The sequence below is a fragment of the Merops nubicus genome, unplaced genomic scaffold, assembly GCF_000691845.1.
Source record: "Merops nubicus isolate BGI_N331 unplaced genomic scaffold, ASM69184v1 scaffold8831, whole genome shotgun sequence".
Lineage (NCBI taxonomy): Eukaryota > Metazoa > Chordata > Aves > Coraciiformes > Meropidae > Merops > Merops nubicus.
Genome location: NW_008588983.1, coordinates 30,051 through 39,227, shown reverse-complemented (window position 1 = coordinate 39,227; position 9,177 = coordinate 30,051).

The window sequence follows — 9,177 nt, the reverse complement described above, 5'->3', positions numbered from 1 at the left end:
CACTGAGGCAGGGATGCCTCAAATGCAACCAACGGGACATTTTTATAAAAAAAATATGAGCAGAGGAAAGCGTCCATCAATATCCATGCATTAGCCGTGCAGCTCTTCCTCCTGCTTGTTGGGTGTTAACTCTCATGCCACTCATTGATTCTATAGCTCTTCCATATGCCATCAGTAGGAAAAGCTCAGCCAGGGACTTTGCAGAGCAGGGCAAAACAGTCTCAGAGTATATGAAAGCCTCAGCTGATGAAGCAGGAGGAAGGCCATGCAATCACTCTGACCCACATGAAAGGCAGCATTGCTTCTCATCCAGGGGAAACGGGAGGTTTGTGCAACTGAACAGAGCAGTCCAGAAGAGAAAAGAATGATAAAAAAGCTGAAACCTCTCCTTGGTGAGGAAGCAAACCTGTAATTCCTGGTCCTGTTTTGGGAAAACAGACCCGCATTTCCTCTTGAGGTACATGCAGGGACTCGGGCAGCCTGTGAGACTTGCAATCACATGTAGTCTTCAGAAGACCAGTTTCTAACCTGAGAAAAAGGCATATTCCTCCGCCCTTTAAATGACCAGGAAACTCTCACGAGGCTTTGGAGCATTTCATAATGGCATACAATGGAGTCAAAGCCTGAGAAGTCCAGTTTTCTCCTCTACAATTCCAGTAACAGCCCACTTACACACTTAGATTAAGGTGTACTTTAGGATCATGAAAAGACATTCTTAAGAAGAGAGTTTCTTTCAAAAAATTTCTGTTACTCCATTAATCTGCTCTGTTGACACAGGATGTTAGAGATGTAGTGGATTAGGCAGACAGTGGTACAAACATTTTGCTATGATGCAGCATCTCAGATCCTGTCCTGCCCATCAACATACTTATATGGCATCAGGAAAGTTATCTCATACCCAGGAATTACTCCTTTTCCCATCCCTATGCAGTTTTGCTAGCATTAGTTGCAAAACCTCCCTACTCACAGGTTGGAGCTGGCACTGTAGTCACCATCTGTCTTTGTGGTCTGCACGAGGGTTTTATCCACACTCTCATCTTGCTAGGAGACAGAGCATGGCTCCTCCTGGCTCTTTGTCCCACCAGGTGCCAGGAGCTAGAGCGGCTAATCCTGTGGCCACAGGGGAGGCAGTGTGACCCTGTCATGAATGGGGAATTTAGATCACTTAAAAAAAAAACACTGTCGAAGGTATCAGCAAAAGCGGTTTCATTGAAATATGATGTTGCAGAAGTGTGGCTTAACAAAGTTCTATGGCAAGGTTCTCTCTATTGCTGTACTGTACTGTACAATCATTTGAATAATGAATCAAAACCACTAAGGCAGATTCAAAGTTACCAAGGCAAAAATCTAAATTACCACGACATAAATCAAAGTTACCATAATACCAGGTTATGTGTTATGTTTTGATCACTTACCAAAGATCTGCCACTGGTGAAAGGTCTCTCTGCCTCAAGAAGTAACCTTGAGAGGTGTTCCAGCTCAAGATCACCACCATACAGCTAGGCCGCTGAGCAGGGAGAGCTCAAAGGCAGCTCACTTAGGCTGTCATATTTATGGGATTAAGTGGTTGGCTTGTAGTCAAATTACAGGTGATGGAAAAGGTATGCATGAGCTCCTCGTACCCACAGCTTTCTCTGTTCCTTGACAAATGAGTCTTGGAAAAGCCACCTGCTATTCATGTGTTAATTGTTAATGGTGTTCCAAGCTCGTATGCATTGATGCTTACTGTGTCATTCTCTCCTTTGTAGAGAATAAATTGTCACTACAGAAGTTCTTGGCGCAGCTATGGTTTAGGCCTTTACCTCCTTTGGAGCCTGTACCAAACTACCACTAGTTTGGTTAAGGAGTCAAGTGCATGTGTCACAGACTTCCATACCTGCATATCTGCAAGACTTCATTTGGAGCTGGGATCTGTCAGGATCCGACCCAGTCCTAGGACCTGGCTGCTGCAGCTGAAGCATGTGGACTACTCTGAAACGATCTGAGGATTTTGTGTGCAAGGGTAAGAAAGCAGCAAAGCAATTGCCCTTTCCCAGAAAGTAAAGCCAAACCCTGTTCCCACAGAAATCAATGGTGGAACTGTTGGGACTTCAGCAGCAACAGTTCAGGTCCTTCATGATTGTTCCCCTCCTAAAGGAATTTCGCTTCATTAAGATGCTGAGTCTTTCTAATTCGAATATTTGATTTGCTTCGGGTCTTGGGTTGTCTTCATTATGTGGCTGCCAACAGTGAATCAAAAGGGGCATCTTTGAACCTGCTGAGAGGCCATGAAACTTTATGGAGTGTTACTGTGGGGTGAGTGGGCAGGCACATTCCCAAGGGAGTGCTTCCCTGTTTGATACCATTGTTATGGAAACGTAAAACTTCGGGATAAACCTGGAAGGCCAGTGAAATGCAAATGGCACAAAGCCCCAGAGAGACCCTATTTGCTCACTATTTACCACGCTTCCTTCCACAGAACAAGATGTCTGAGTTTCTGCCTTTTGTGAAAACTAGCTTTCCTCGGGTCCTAAAGGCCAAACTCCCTCGTAGACATAAAAGTCAGGGATCCAGCAGCAGCAAGGTGATAGACAGGAACCCCAACAGCCACTTGAGATGCTTACTCTGGAAACAAGCTCTCACACAAAAGTGGCAGAACCAGGAGACACGATGCGACAGCGAAGCACATGAAAACCATGGGTTTCATCCTAGGAGGAGTTACCAGGTGGGTGGGTGCCTGCCCACTGGCAGAGGGAGGGCAAGAGCAGTGGCTCTGCTGTGTACCTCCAGCTTTTCCCATCCATTTGAACCCAGCAGATAGCAATGACAAAAACTTCCTGCATTATGATGAAACTAAACAATATGATTTTAACAACACAGGAATAAATGTCTGATTTCTTAGTAAGTATAATACTTCATAGCAAAGTCAGTGACTAGACAGAGGTGGTTCACTGTGCAGTGATTTGCTAAGCAGAACAGTGCCCTACCACACTGGGAAATAAAGCTCAGGAAAGGGTTTATTTTTTATTGCAAATGACTTACTCACTTTTCTCAGCTCCAAATGGAACAAGGCCTGAGCTACAAAAGCTCTGCTCCAGGCAAGAAGATGCCCTTCCCTAAAATTCATTTAGCTGTCAAAATGGGGAAAAAATGCAAGCAGAAGAGAGGTTAAAAAACTGTGAAGTCCAGCCACTTCAATGAGGCTTTTCCTTTAAATAAATAATAAATAATAATAATAACAACAACAGAAATTACACTGACACCCAACTCTGGAGAAGCTTTGGTTCCCAGTTCTCCAGAAGGGAGAGCAGGGTGAGGATAACACCAGCACTTTTGCATGCAGTGCTTTAGCGCAGTGATTTCAGGCGGGAGCTCTCGCTCTTGCCTGCAGACAAAGGCAGAATGCATTGCTGTTGCCAGGCCGCCTGGGACATGGGGAGGAGAGGAAACGTCCAGATGGGTTTTAAGACAATTCATTTATATTTATATTGCCAGAATAACTGGTGGTTATTTTTTTGTGTGGTTGGTCTTTTTTTTTTTTTTTTTTTCTGAAATAGCATTTCCTTTTGCTCTACCTAGACCACCAAGAAATGCAGGCACAGAATTTCTACTGCATTAATAGTACTGGTGCTTATGGTTTGGGCTTTTATGAACTTGTGGGAGCTGTTTATTGAGTCATAAACTCTACTAATGGGGACGTTATCTCTAAATTATATAAGTACTGGAGTATTTGGGTTAGTTAAAAGAAAGGTTTAAAACAGTTACACACTTACAGTTTATCTCAATTACAAACATGATCCCATAATGGGAATTTAATTGCTAATTGCTAGCTTATATTGCAGAAGAACTACAATAACAACACACAATATATAGCCTGTATAAACATGTCCAGACAATTTTATAATGCCTCTTTTCACTGCTACCTTCTCGTATGGTGGGGGGTTTTATTACAATTACTTAATTCCTAAATGGCTCAAATTAGGAATTCATCTTTGTCAGAACAGCATTTCCACCAGTGCTTCCTTTGATGGATTTTAGCAAGTTGCCTGCCCCCACTGGAGTGGCGCTGTGCAAAAGGGATGGCCTTATGTGCACCCTTAAACACTTTGCTAAATCAGATTCTGAGAGAGCTCTAACAAGAGAAATCATGGTTCCATTTAAATCAACCCAGGTATTCCTGTTTATCTAGCTAGAGTGAAATTTGACCAAGACCCACTGGCCATAGCCTCAGTCAAGCTCACTGAGGACAGTCAGGTCCACCTGCTAAGCAGGGCAATGAGTCTCTGCTCAGCCCACACTGGACTTGTCTTCTCCTCTTCCCAGTCAGCCCAGCCCAACCCAGAGTATCCACAGCTGGCTGAAACTCAGCCCTTCCTACACACACCATACTCACTGCAGTGTGGCTGCAGCAAGCGTGGAGACCAGCCAAGCAGTCACACGGGACCTCTGTCCTTCTCTAGCAATGCTGATGGACCTCAAGGGTGGGATTCACCTGACAGCAATGCAAACGTCTACATGCAGCTGGTTGTTTGAAATCCCTTCACAGTCAGTGCAGAGGGAGGGGCGATGTAGGGATGACAGGCCTCCTGCGGGTGCTCTTGTAGGCTAGTCACTCCTGAGAGGTGTCCATTGCCCTTTCACCAGCGAGTAAGGGAGAGCTACTGCAGGTGCAGACACCTGCCCTGTAGGCCTCTGAAGGGAAGGGACATAAGTCTCACCCATAAACCTCACGTTCATTTAGAGGAGGCTGCATCCCACCTTTGCCACAGCAGCTCTGCAGAAGGTCTTCCTCTTGTCTTTTACAACAAAGCCAGTCTTCTGGCAGATTTGCCTTCAAAAATGGAAGTTCTCTCAAGTGCTGTTAGGTAACACAGTGCATTTTGGCTGTTACAGATCATTCTACCACACTGCTTGCAAGGGATCTGAGATTTCAGAGAAGTTTGTGAATCAGCTCCTACACTTCTCTTTGTTTGCAGTTCTTAACATGAAACTAACCTGATGAAAGAGGGGAGCAAAGAGGACAGATGGCTAGGGTGAAGGGCAGATGAGGATAGCCAGTTTATTTGTGTGTAATACATACCAGGAGAAACTTCTAGATGATTTAGAAATGACCAGCTGTGCAGAGAAAGAGTTTATCTAAGCAATCTATAACCTTAATATGTTGTATCTATATTATCCTCCTTCCTCATGCGGGTCATGCTCCCTCACTGGTTTTAAACTTCACATTGGAAACTGGTAGGGACATGCCTTGCCTCCACGCCCCCATCTGGCTTGTTTGACCACTGCCTAAAACACGAGTGCTGCTTCTGACTGGCTCTGAGTCACCACCATAGACAGGCAAGGAATTAATTCAGAGTAAACAGTAACTTTAAAAAGGTCTCCTTCCAAGGTACTTTTCTAACAAATGTTATCTATACTGCCCTCTATAACCTAAAAGTCATTTTAAAAATCTGACTGAGCTCAGGTTGTGGTACTTTTTCCTCCTGATACTGTAACTTCTTCACCAAAATGCTGCCATTTTGTCTTTCTCCTTGTACTGGGGCTTGTAGGCTAAGCCACCTCAAAGAGGAAGAAAAGCTGCAAGAAAACATGCAATAGGTAAGTTACTGAAGGTATAGGACATTATTACTTGAAGAACTAATGTTTCTCTCCATGTCACTGAAAACCTGCAGATGACTACGTGGTGTTGAAAACTGGAAAATTCTTCTAATAATTAATTCCATGTCTCCAACCACAGGAACCCACAGAAGGGTCCAGCAAGCAATAGTGAATAACTATTAGTGATATGTGGACTGCTGTTCTCTGAATTCTGCCAAGCAACTGAAAATATCCAGTATTTTGGTTATTGTGGAATTAGTATCCTTGCAGTTTTCCCATAGGAAGTTCACCTCTGGGAGGTAGAAATGTGTCTTGTCCTAAAAGGACAACAGAGAGAGAGGATACATGGGAGTTAACCGAGCCCAAAATTCTTCCATGAAGAGCTTTTCTTCCACGAAGTAGGATCAACTCACAACAGCACAAGGGACAAATGGCACCAAAAGATGGATTTCAACATCTTTCTATTTATGGAGATGAACAAACAAAATCTGGAAAAATACAGTAGATGGCTGTAGGATTGGCAGGGCACAGGAAAATATTGCTTGGTGAGGTACCTCATTATCGTCCAGTGATTGCCTGTGGCTTCTCGTGGCTACTGCGTTTGAGGGAACCAACCCATCTGCTGGTGGCCAGAGCAGGCACTGTGAACCGGAGCGGAGCAGAAGCTGACGGGAGGCCACGAGCTACCCAGGCACCACCTGCCCAGGAGGACGGGTCCTCTTCCCCCTCTGCAGCCTGCCGCCTGCTTGCAGCAGCGGCTGTTCCAGAGAACTCGAAGCCTCTTATTCTCAAATGCCAAGCTGAGGAAATAAAAATTAACACTGCACACGGAGCGGAGCCCAGCAGTGAGATGGGAAGCCGGTGCTGTAACGTGAATCTCTTTGCTCCTGCTGTGGACAGCACAGATACTTGTGAAAGAAGATATCTTTGGCTCCCATACAGAGATCAAGAGCTGAGATTAATGGCAACTGTGAGGGCTGCCTTCCCCTTTATGCGACGCATGCTTTAAAGCTGTGGCCTCCTGCCATCTTGAAACATAATCTTGTGGTATTGTCTTCATTCAGGCCCCTCATCAGCAATGTGAAAAGAGAGAAGAAGCCGGTGGCAGGATTAGAGGAGAGGTTGAAATATTCTGGGCAGCATATGCTACAAGGCGCATTGTACAAAGGGTGTCATTGGACTGCTCACTGGTTAGGGCTTTCTCTTCTGGAAACGTTGGTGCTGGTAAAAAAACAACCCGGTGAAAAGCTTTTATAACACACCAGACCACAGCATGAGCACAGGGATGAGCACTGAAAATATTTTTCAGGCCCTGCCTGCCCTGCTCCTACAAGCTCCCTTTGTGCTCGTCAGGGTTATGTAAGATGCATAGGAGGAGAGGAGAAAGAGAAGTAAGAATAATAATTCAGAAGGATATTAATAAACATCCTAAAATTTCTGTCATCTGATGACCCATCTCAACCTTAAAACTGAGTACTTTAGTCTTGGAAGGCTGTTTCAGACCCTCATTGTTTTAGAAGTGAGAAACCACCTTTAGTTGTCCAGTTTAAATTTATTCATGGCAAATTATACCCATGTGTTTTTAGACTACCAATATTCTCAACTGAAACAGATTATTTTCCTTGCCTGGTCCTAATGTACTTACAGAAAGCAGTCATATTGTCTCTGAGACTTCAACTTATTTCACTAAATAAGCCAAGCTTCTTTAGACTCCTTTGTCATCTCTTGTTATTCTCTTGGTCACCTTCGTAGTTCTCTGCACTAGTTCCAGTTTACAGTCACCTTTCTTGACCATGACCAGACCATACCAGCCCAGATCATGACTGACAAGGCTTATACACAGGGTTCCACATGAATTAAACTCTATTTCTTCTGCTATTTTTTTTTCCTGAAAATAAGCTCCTCTTTGTCCAATACATACATACAATACATCTTTGTCCAATAAATACATACAATAATGGAAAACAAGCTACCGTGAATTCCCCATCTCTAAAAGCTACTTAGGAAGTTCTAAATGTTCAGAATGAGTCTTCCCTGGAAATCCTCTGCTGTATAAGATTTCCACAATTGAAACAAATTCTGAAGTCTGGAACAATAAAAATTCACAAGGGCAACTGCCCTTGAGTGTCAAGCTCAGTCTTGGTGGCATGTTTTAAAAATCTTCAGCTTTCATCAAACTGGCTTCAAACACAAGTTATTATTGCTTTGGCTCTTGACACTATCCCTGTGGTCAGACATTTTTCTTGTCATGTAAGAAACCCTTTTCCTCTTTTGGATCAAAAAGCAGTACGTGGTCTTGTCTACAACTTGGAGCACGTTAACAATTTTTCACAGTTTTCTTTTCAACTCCCTGGACACACAGCATCACTTACACATTTCATTACAAACATCATCCTAAGTAGCAGCAATACACATGATTATGTCTTGCCTCAAGCCCTTTATGTTAACCAGAAAGCTAAAAAGCTGTAAAAGGCTTCATATTTTGCCATATGGAGTGGAAAGAATTTCTTCTCAGGAGCTGGGGCGGGGCTAGAGAACACATACAATTAAAGATTTCTTTTACACTGTCATGCAAAAGTGCAGCAGGGTATTTCTAAGTAGAAACATAATTCTAAAAGGGATCTCAATGTTTAAAAAAAGATACAGATTTACTGAATTAAGCTATTCTCTGAACTATCGTCTTTCCCTCAGTTTATAGATTTAGATACATTCAATTCTCATCCTCCTAAATCAAACACTTCTTCCCTGAACCATAATGTCAGACTACAGAAAGTGCAGGATTCTGTTTCACGAATGTGTGGGTTTCCCAGTCACTGGCTGAGGTGTGCTGGCTCGCACCTCTTTCCCTTCCCCTGTGGAACTGCTGTGAATGAGTCGGCTCCCCTCTTCACCTAAGCTCTTCCACTCTTTAAAAGGGGGTAATTATTTATCTCACAAAAGCATGCAGCAAATTCAGATCTAAACATGGCTCTGAGCTGGCATAAGCTTAAAAAGATACAAGTGAACCCCGTTTAGTCACTGCAATTTTGAGCAAAAAGAAAGGTATCAATTAATTTTCTAAGGGCAAGTACAGTGCTACTGCAAGAAAGCTGCACACTACAATTGTACTGAAAGACCTTCTCTTCATACATGTCTCATCCAAGGAAACTGAGGTGGCTACTAATCTGAGTCACATTTAAAGCAAAAAGCAGGAACTGATAGCTTCTGAGCTGTGCCTGCAAAATATTTACTGCTACATTGGAAGGCTATAATTCTCTCTGATACCAGAGCAACTACATATTGTGCTAAAATCTTGCTAGGATTTCCTCCATAAAATAATAAACTCTGACACAAACAGTACTTAAGCATCACCACAGGGATAGAGCAAAACCACAGACACAAGCTGAAGAGCAAGAGCGGAAATTTGAATGGAAATACCTTGCTGTGCTAATATAGCCTGACCTAACATTTTAAGAAGTCATCCAACAGCCTTCATTAGAAGAACAAACAGGGTCACTCAGATTTTGCTCCATTTGACTCAGAGATTCCTCAATACTTGTAAACCCTCCATATAATCAGACACAATGATTAGAGGGCACAGTTTTAATTATGTGTATTAAT